This window comes from Lactuca saligna, chromosome 5 (genome assembly GCF_052625555.1).
Source record: "Lactuca saligna cultivar CGN05327 chromosome 5, ASM5262555v1, whole genome shotgun sequence".
Classification (NCBI taxonomy): Eukaryota; Viridiplantae; Streptophyta; class Magnoliopsida; order Asterales; family Asteraceae; genus Lactuca; species Lactuca saligna.
Window position 1 is genome coordinate 124,003,545 of NC_136421.1, and position 9,696 is coordinate 124,013,240.

The 9,696-nt window shown below is 35.4% G+C and overlaps 1 pseudogene across 1 annotated transcript; it reads right to left on the reverse strand.

The window, feature by feature from the left end:
- Nucleotides 1–5,583: 5,583 nt before the first annotated feature.
- On the reverse strand, nt 5,584–7,475 carry LOC144997597 (cytochrome P450 76T24-like; annotated as a pseudogene). The gene is made up of 2 exons (XR_013659859.1): nt 6,590–7,475; nt 5,584–6,229 (listed from the first exon to the last, which is right to left on the reverse strand). The product of XR_013659859.1 is annotated as a cytochrome P450 76T24-like (transcript).
- Nucleotides 7,476–9,696: the final 2,221 nt, after the last annotated feature.

A 9,696-nucleotide genomic window follows, 5' to 3' on the forward strand; every position in this document is an offset into this window, starting at 1 on the left:
TTGACTCACACGTCCATGTGAACAAGTAGTTAGTCTTAATTTTTCCAATGCTCGAAAGTTCTCATTCATCATGCTATACAACTTGCATAATTCCAAGTTTCTATCCAACTGAAACTTGGGTGATGGGAATCTTTCCTTATTTGGTAAATTTAGACACTACCACAAATGAAAGAATCAAATTCATATTTCCACTCTTGCTCTTAATGGAATCTTATAGGCAACACAGATTTTCACAAATGCCATTGTAAGGATATTTTAAAATAAATAAAATCAAAAGATTTACCTTTTATTTTAAAACTTTGCGGAAAAATTATCCTTACAATCCATATGAAAACTTGTTATCTATTCCTAAGCAAAATATCATAACTCCTAAGAAGTAGCTCAAGAATCCGATCTTCAAACTATGCGATAGAAATCTATCTACGCGATCAGATTCAACATATTCTTTCTTTAATTTTCTTCACTTTTCTTTGATTCTTAAAACATCAACATGTGACCCAGTCACATCATGTATCAAGAATCTCAGAATAGAAACTTAGCAGAGTTAGATAGTGGACTTTACCTGAAGTAGAGTCAAACTTATTGACTTTAACATCCTTAGGTAAATTTGGCAGTTTCGCAACCAATGCCCCTTTCTTTGGCAATATAAACATATGGACCCTTTCGTAATGGGACTATCTCATACTTAGCTTTTCTCTTTACCATTTGGTCAACCGCGTTGACTATGGCCGACCCCTTTCCATTGGGAAGAGAATGCTTTTTCTGGATTTCCATTGTCATCATTGTCAATGTCCATAAAGTTTTTAGGAAGTTGATCTTAGCAAATAGATAAGATCATTAAGGATCTTGTCATAGTCTGTTTCATTGGTGTTCCAAAAGAACTCACTATGTGACTTAGAAAGTAGTTGAGCCACCAACTTTCTCAAGACTTTGACACCCAACTCTCCCAGCTTGTCAATATGTGACTACATCTCCAAGATGTGATCACACATAGACCTTTGCTTACCAATAGGGCTTGAGTGACCTTAAACTTTTCAGGAACTTGTGGGTTAGGGAGAATAATTGGAGGAGGTGAAAGAAGTATGATTTCCATGTGACATCATCTTCATTTAGGAAAGCTTGTTTCAAGAGATTTGGGAAGATCATAAATGTCTAAACCAGACATCTTTTGGGAGATATTCAAGATAGTTGATTTAAAGTCCTTAATATAAGACCCAATATGAAATATTAAGGCTAGGACCCACCACAATATTTTTATAACTTAGAAGAGGGATGCCTTAATCCAAGCTATAAAATATTTGAAGGTAGGCGAATGACGATTCACCAATTTCCACCATGAAAAACAAAATATATATTATTAGGTTTTGATTGGTTTTTGAAACTCCTAGATCTTTGAGATTCATTGAACTGTTCAATGACATGTTTCAATCTCGAGTGTGTCCTTCAGGTTTTGTGACTAGGATGCTGAGGATCACAAAATAAGGTGTGAAGTAACCATGCAAATTACTTGGTACCCTTAAGTGTTTACCCCTCAATTGATGTGTCGGTTAACCACACACACTCCATCGATACTATAATAAACATTTAGTTACCCTTTTCCTACCTTGCTAAATACAAGTTAGTGTGTCGGTTAACCACACACGCTCCACCGACCGACAAAGAAAGTGCAAAGTGTAATTTCATGGATTAGCACCTTATTCACATTTTCCTAAGTAACTAAGATTGGGTATTTATAAAAGGTTTAGTTACTTAGTATTTATCATTAATACTTTTAATGAAGGGAGAATTCTACTCCTTGTCCTACCCGTTCAGCTAACAACCTTCCACCGGTTAAGGAAGCGGTGGGTGGGAGTGGACACCCATTAAACTGCCATTTTATAGGCAGTAACCTTATACCCCCTTATAGATCGGCTTTGTGAATGAGTCCTACTAACGGTAAGACTGACTTTACTCTTATACACACACACACACACACACACATATATATATATATATATATATATATATATATATATATATATTATTAACTTATAATATTATAAAGTATAACGGTTGAATTTTAACTTTTTAAAATTCTAAGGGCTAACTTGGAATTAAAGTATTCATGAGAGAAAACTTTTCAAATTCCAAAACTTGAGGGCAAGTTTTGAAACTATTCAAAACTAATTTATTCCATAACTTATGTGTTTAAAGTAGTTTTAATCCAAAAACTCTTCAAGTTCCATAACTTGAGGACTAGTTATAGAAGACTTTAAACTAATAAAAGAATTAACTTATCTTTATTTTATAACTTATGGAATTAATTAAGGTTACACATTTTATTACTTAATGAAGTGACTCTTGAACTTCCATAACTTGAGGACAAGTTATGAAGTCATAAAACCATTCAATGAGACAAGACTCTTCATTTTGTAACCTTTGCCAACTTTTATGAGTTTTTTGAAACTTAAATGTGACTTTTCAAAGAACTTGAGGACAAGTTACAAAAACACATTTTAGAATCAACTCTTAGATTAATTTGGATTGAAAACACATAATCAATTAACTTTTCTATTAATATAAGCAACTCATAAGAACAAGATAATTCAAATCAAACTTTTTCATGTAATTAGTCTAAACCTTAAACTAATACAAAACATGAATCTATTGACAATTATCTTTGAAATTGGATTAGCATGAACATTACCACATCAAAAATAGGTTTATAAGTCCAAAAACATCTTAGGGTAATGTTCCTAGTCCAATTTCAGCCAAAAAAGTCGAATTTATGCTGTCTAGGGCTCCTACTCGTCGAGTGCATGAACCTACTCGACGAGTAGGATGATTTTACTCATGGAATCGGCGAGTTCATCAGTGGACTCGGCGAGTCCAATGCCCAGAAACCTAGAAAATTGATTTTTTCAGCATTTTTCAGCAATTTGCATCAAGTATAAGAGAAAGCAAGCCTAGGCTCTGATACCACTGTTGGGTTTTGAGCATTCTAACACTCCTAAGGGTACATGCAACCCTAAATACCTTGGATCTATGTTTTCTCTATTATACATGCAAATATAAACATCTAAGGTATTATCCTAATCTAAGCTATAAAACAGTAAATATAACAAGATAGAATACATACCTCTTTGATGTAGAATGTCTTCATGAAGCTTGAGTGCATAGTGCCCCAAGTGTGACACCTCAAATGGTTCACACAACACCAAATACAAAAATAGAATGACTTGAGAGAACTTCACACTTCATGAAAATCGGCTAGCTCTCCTCTAGCATGATACTAGGGCAAATTTTGGTCAAGAATAAAATGCATATATAGTTAGGGTTACACCATGTAAACCCTAACTGACATGGCCTTTCATTTCCATGATTCATGGGTACAAAAACACCATGGAGCATCCATGAAGCATGATATGGGTTTTAGCCCAACTAGATAATCCATGGAGCATTAGCCCACTATATAAGTATGGATGATTTACACAATCAACCCATATATTTAATTAGTCTTCTTTTTATCACTTAATTAATCCTAGATTAATTCTTGATCAATACTAATTAAATAATCTTATTAATATATCAGAACTTATAATATATTAACCAAACTTAAGTGTTATTTCTCTCATTATAGTCTATTGAAATGCATGATGCCATGCAACCCAAATGGACCATGCCGGGTCGGGTCAAGTCTTACCAACTATAGTTATGGACTTTGACATTAATCCAACAGTCGTATCCTATGAGTTTTTAATACATAATAATGTGTGTGAACGAGATGAACTATCATGAATGTGTTGTAAAAACAAGGGAACTTACAACAATTCCTATGAATCACTTGAAGAATAGTTTCCTGGGAATGCCTTCATTTTGTTTCTGGAGAGAAACATAAGTGCTTGAAAATGTATGAACTTGTTTTCGTGAGAGGAAAGAGGGAAAATTTGAAGATGTAAATGAGGATTTGGAAGGAGGGGGGTTCTCGACCTTATATATATATATATATATATATATATATATATATATATATATATATATATATATATATATATATATATATATATATATATATATATATATATATATATATATATAGACACACACACACACATGAGGGAGGGGGTGAGGGTGGGGTCGGTGAAGTGACATTTGCATTGGTTTCTATAATTTATCACGTTGGAAAAAGATCCACCAATCTTGATCAAGCAAACACCAAAATCTCCATGATTTCAATCCAAGCCCCAACCAAGAACACCACCGAAATCACATGTGATTTCGGTCCATGCGAAATCGAGATCCTAAGGATTTCGATCTCGACCACTAAAGTCTTCAAGATCTTCGGTCCTAACCACCGAAATCTCAAGGTTTTCGGTCGTAACCGAGAACCTTAAAAGCTAGGTATAATTTTTTATTTAGATCATAGCATGTTGACTTCCGTTGACTTGTTTGACTTTTGTTGGCCTAAAACAGCTGATTATCACAACTAATTTAACACTTGATGCAACTTACAACTATTAACAATTGTAGTACCTTACATGTTTATGCAAAGAATATTGGTAAAATTCATTATTATGTTGATTTTAATATTGCAGGAAGTGGTTGCCTTCTGCTATGAAGATCTTATCGCAAATAAGTAAGCCTATTGTAACAAAAGTCTTGACCTCATTGATTACTTTTTTTTAATAATCTTTTTTGTATGTTGTTATAATGGATAAAACATGTTGATATATGTTGTTTTTTTTCTAATTATATATGCTTTTTTTTGTTAAGGATTTACGAACCCAACTTGAAAATGCGGAGAGGGAGATAATTTTGATGCAACAAAACCAAGAAAGAATGGAACAACAATGACACAACTATTGAGTCAATTTGGTAACCCTCACGGAAATTTATTTTAGTTTTATTGTTGTAAACTTTTCGTAAAACATATTGGTGAAGTACAAAAACTAACTGTTTTGGTGTAGAATTCGATAGTAGTTATCATTTTAGTGATGTATTAGATATTTTGATAGTATCTATAATTTTGTTGAAGAATGAAATTGTATCGAATAGTTGTTATATATGTTGAATATTATTGTGGTTGAAAATGCATATGGTATAAATTTGTATTTGATTTTTTTAGTTATTGTACAATATTTGCAAATAAATTATGGAACTTCAAATTTTATAGATTTTAAAAAAACCTTATTATTACCAACATAATACCTACAGAAAAATGCATTAAATTAAGTTCTTTTGAAAAACAAAACCGTTGGAAATTTGTTGGAATGGACTGTAGGAATTATGTAGGAAAAAAAGAACCGTAGGAAATCCATAGGAAAAATTATATCAAAAAGCATTGTTGGAAATTTCTTACGAAATTTATTAGAGATTTTGTTGGAATTTCGTAAGAACTATGTTTCCGATGGCCCTTTTTCCAACAAACTAGTTTCGTTGGAACTTTGTGGTTAATCTTTGTTTCCTACTAAATAACAACACAATGGCTTGTAGGCAACCTTCCAATTTTCTAGTAATGAAAATGCTAATAAGAGTTTTATTTAATTTTAGACAATTATCTCATTCGAGAGCTGAAATTACAAGATTAATATACACATCAAACAGAAGTAAATGTTTTCCACAACAATCAATTAAATATCCATTTTTAGCTTGCGAGGGGTATAGGTATAGCAACAAGTGGTATTGCCTTAAGCAATGTAAGACCGAAAATGGTATTCATGTCCATCTCTTCTTTCGCATGAGGAAGCTCCCAGTCAAAATGATAAACAAATGATGCCACTATCAAACGTACCATCCTATTAGCCAAAGGCATTCCAGGGCACCTCCTTCGACCCGACCCAAATGGTATAAACTCGAAATGTTGACCCTTATAGTCGAGTTTATTAGTCAAGAATCTTTCAGGCATAAACATCATCGGGTTTTCCCAGTATCTTGGGTCCCGTGCTATGGCCCATGCGTTCACAAGTATTTGTGTGTTTTTTGGTATAGTATACTTTCCAAGTTTCACTTGGGTCTCGGTTTTATGAGGCGCCAATAGCGGTGCAGCTAAGTGAAGTCGCATTGTTTCCTTGATTACACCATCCAAATACGGCAAGTTAATGATTTTGGCTTCTTCGATTTTTCCATCTTCTCCCACTATTTGTTTCACTTCTTCGCGGACTTTTGATAACATATCAGGGTTAAGTAATAACTCCGTCATCGCCCATGTTATTGTGTTTGAAGTAGTATCTGTTCCGGCTATGAATAAATCCTATAATTTAAACGAAATACTTTCAGTCATTTGAAAATATCTACGAGATGGGATACCGACATATATAGTGGATGAGACATGCATGTGGGAACTCCAAAAATCAGATAGATTAAACAATAACAATATAATATATCAAAAAATATGATCAAGAAAAACGACAAGGTGCTATGAAGTGCCGGAGCTTTGGTTCTGAACAGATATCTATGCGTAGTTTCTGTAATCAAGAAATTACACCAACTCATGGTTGATCATTATGTGTTTGTTCAGTAAAGCAATGTCTTGGTGGCCTAGGATGATCCTTTCAGATCAAAAGATTAAACATATACGGAAATTAAAAGGAAATGAAACGAGGGTATTTACCACAAGTAAAGACTTGATGTGTTGGAGATTGAAAATGGCTTCGTTTTCTAGACTGTAGTCGAGCATTGAATCTAACATATCACCACAACTGGGCACCTTCAACACTCGATTCTTAAGTCTCTCATTTACGAAACCTTCAATCACTTCATCCAACCAGTTGAAAGCCGACTTCGCCTGACGCCGTATGTTCTGTGGGTCCAATTAATGGTTTCAGCACCGGAAATATGTCTGCAATGTTGAACTTCCCAAGCATCTCCATATAAGTCTCCACAGCCGACTTGAAACCCCCGATATTTTCAGAGACATAGCTGGTCACGTTCTGTGAAAGAATCGTGTTTGACATTTGGTTAAGTGACACCGCAAACGCCAGCTGTCCAATGTCCACTGTGGCCTTTTTCTCCGCCGACTCCCGCAGGAACTCCACCATCCCTTCCACCACGTTTTGGCGGAGGTAGCTGAGACCGTCGAGTTTCTGTCGATTGGTCAGATACAAGTTGGTGGCTTTCCTCATAGCCCTCCAGGTCTTGTCAGGCGACATCCATAAGATCGCTGCTTCAGGGTGTTTCAGAGCGTTATTTACATCCGGTACGAGGCGACCGGAGCAAGCGTCGTCATTTAGTTGGAGGATTTGTCTGGCAGCATCAGGTGTCGATGCCACCACACTGGTGATGCTGCCCAATCGGATGGTCATAAGAGGACCATGTTTGTGTGCGAGGTTGGCTAGGGATTCATGGGGTTTTGATCCAATGTCGAGGAGGTTTCCAATGATGGGGAGCCTGACGGGGCCAGGCGGGAGTCTTCTTTTCCGGTAAAGATCAAGGCCATGGAGGAGAATCAAGAGTATGATGAAGATGATGGAGGAGAATATCAGGTGAAGATGCTCCATTGTATTTTCCTTAGTTTCTATTACCATATATAGTGACTAGTTGAACAGGAAGCAGAATATATTAATACGTATGAGCTTTATTAAATTCATTAAAATGCCTTCACGTTATTTTGTGTCGAAATACTAGTTTAGATACAGTTCTAATTGCATTTCCACGTGACGATTAAATTAATACTACAAATGAACACATGTTCTTGATAATTATTTTAAGAAACTAAATAATGAAGTAATTAAATGTTACACCTCATTATGCGAATCTCATATTATATTGAAATCGAATACAACTCAGATTATATATATATATATATATATATATATATATATATATATATATATATATATATATATATATATATATATATATATATATATATATATATATATGGGTTTTATTATTATTATTATTATTATTTTGCCTTTAGAGAATATCAACATGTATTTTACCGGTCATTTTCGTACTTTTACCCACATTAGAAGGTAGCATTGCTTTGTCAAGTGCCAAGTTACCAAGTGAGTGAACAATATCCCCAAAATTTTGAAAACCTACAACAACTACAATCAAACATGGTGTCATACTCTTCAAAAAATCTATACCCACAAGTCGATAAATCGATATTCCGCATTTTCATCAACAAATCCTTCAACTCCATCCATGTACGCAATGCTTGAGACAAAAGATCTCGCTGAGAAACTGTAACATCCATACAAATCATGCCAAATTTAAACTTTTTAAAAGATTTCAGAACTAATGATTATTACAAAGCTTGTATTCAAAATAGTTTAATGTCAGAGTATCCTAAAATCAAATAAAAAAATCATGAAATATGAGGAGTTGTATGATGACGCATTCGCCTTTTCATGATCATCAGAAGTACTTGAAACAATAATTGATAAATGTAAGCTCGAAGGCTTAGTGAGTTACCCCCAAAATACCAACGCCATATAGATATAATCATATCATATAAACCAATACAGTATGCATAATGAGCCATAAGTCTGACTGGACCGCCTTGCAGGCCATCAGACTATCTGGACTACTCTCCGAACCTTCAACACGTTTGGACCACCTCTCAGGGCCTTCAGCCTATCCGGACTGCTCGCCGAGTCATCGGCCTCACTATATATCATCGTAGTTATGTAGTCTATCCGGTCCGCCCTGGGTATCTTGGCGTACAACAGAAAACAGGACCAACCTCAACCCAATCCCCCAATCCAACTAACATGTGCACATAAATATCATACGCTAGGTAGCATATACAGATAATCATACAGATCTAAGAGATCACTAACATGACACCCATCCTATAACCAGGATACAGATCTAACTAATTACTAACATAACAAGCATCTTATAACCAAGATTCCGATCTAAGAGATCACTAACATAGCATGATCCTATAAACCAGGATATCGACCTACCAAGTCACTAAGCATATCACCATCCTAATTACCAGGATATACATCGATAAGCATATGATGTAATAAACTTGTATATAAATTCAATAAAGGCTGACATTGGTGTCTTAGACCCTATTGATATAGTGAGGAGAACTCACCTCACGAGTAGCTCGAAGTGATAAAGTCAAACTCCACCAAATGCGGCTCATAGTCCAACACCTACATCCACCGATGATCAAATTCCATAAATTCCCAAATTACCAAAATACCCACAGAAGTCAAACTAATCAAGCCTTGGTCATAGTAAAAGTCAACGGTTAAAGTCAACACTCCAGGTTGACCCAACTCGTCGAGTGCAGCTAACAACTCGCCGAGTTCCTTGAGAACTCATAAAGTCATAAAACCCTTACCGACTCACCGAGTTTCCAACCAAATCGTCGAGTCCATGCGTGTCTATAAGTCGAGGTAAAACCCTAACTGACTCGTCGAGTCCTCTTACTGACTCACCAAGTTCATGAAGAATTAAATACGTGAACCTTCATCCGACTCGCCGAGTCGGCTAAGCGACTCGTCGAGTTCATGCAGTCCATCACTTATATAGATGTTTTAAGCCACCCCAAAGCCCCATGTTGCAGATCCAACCTCTTAGGGCATGGTTTCCACGTAAAGTTGCAAACTTTACGTACATGCATGGTCCCAAATGCCAAAAATAGATTAAGGGAAAGGTTAAATGAATGGGAAAGGCCCAAGCTTGCCAAATCTCATAACTTTATAGCTATAGGGAGCAAGGGGAGTCCAGATCTAAAGTTACAACTTCAGATCT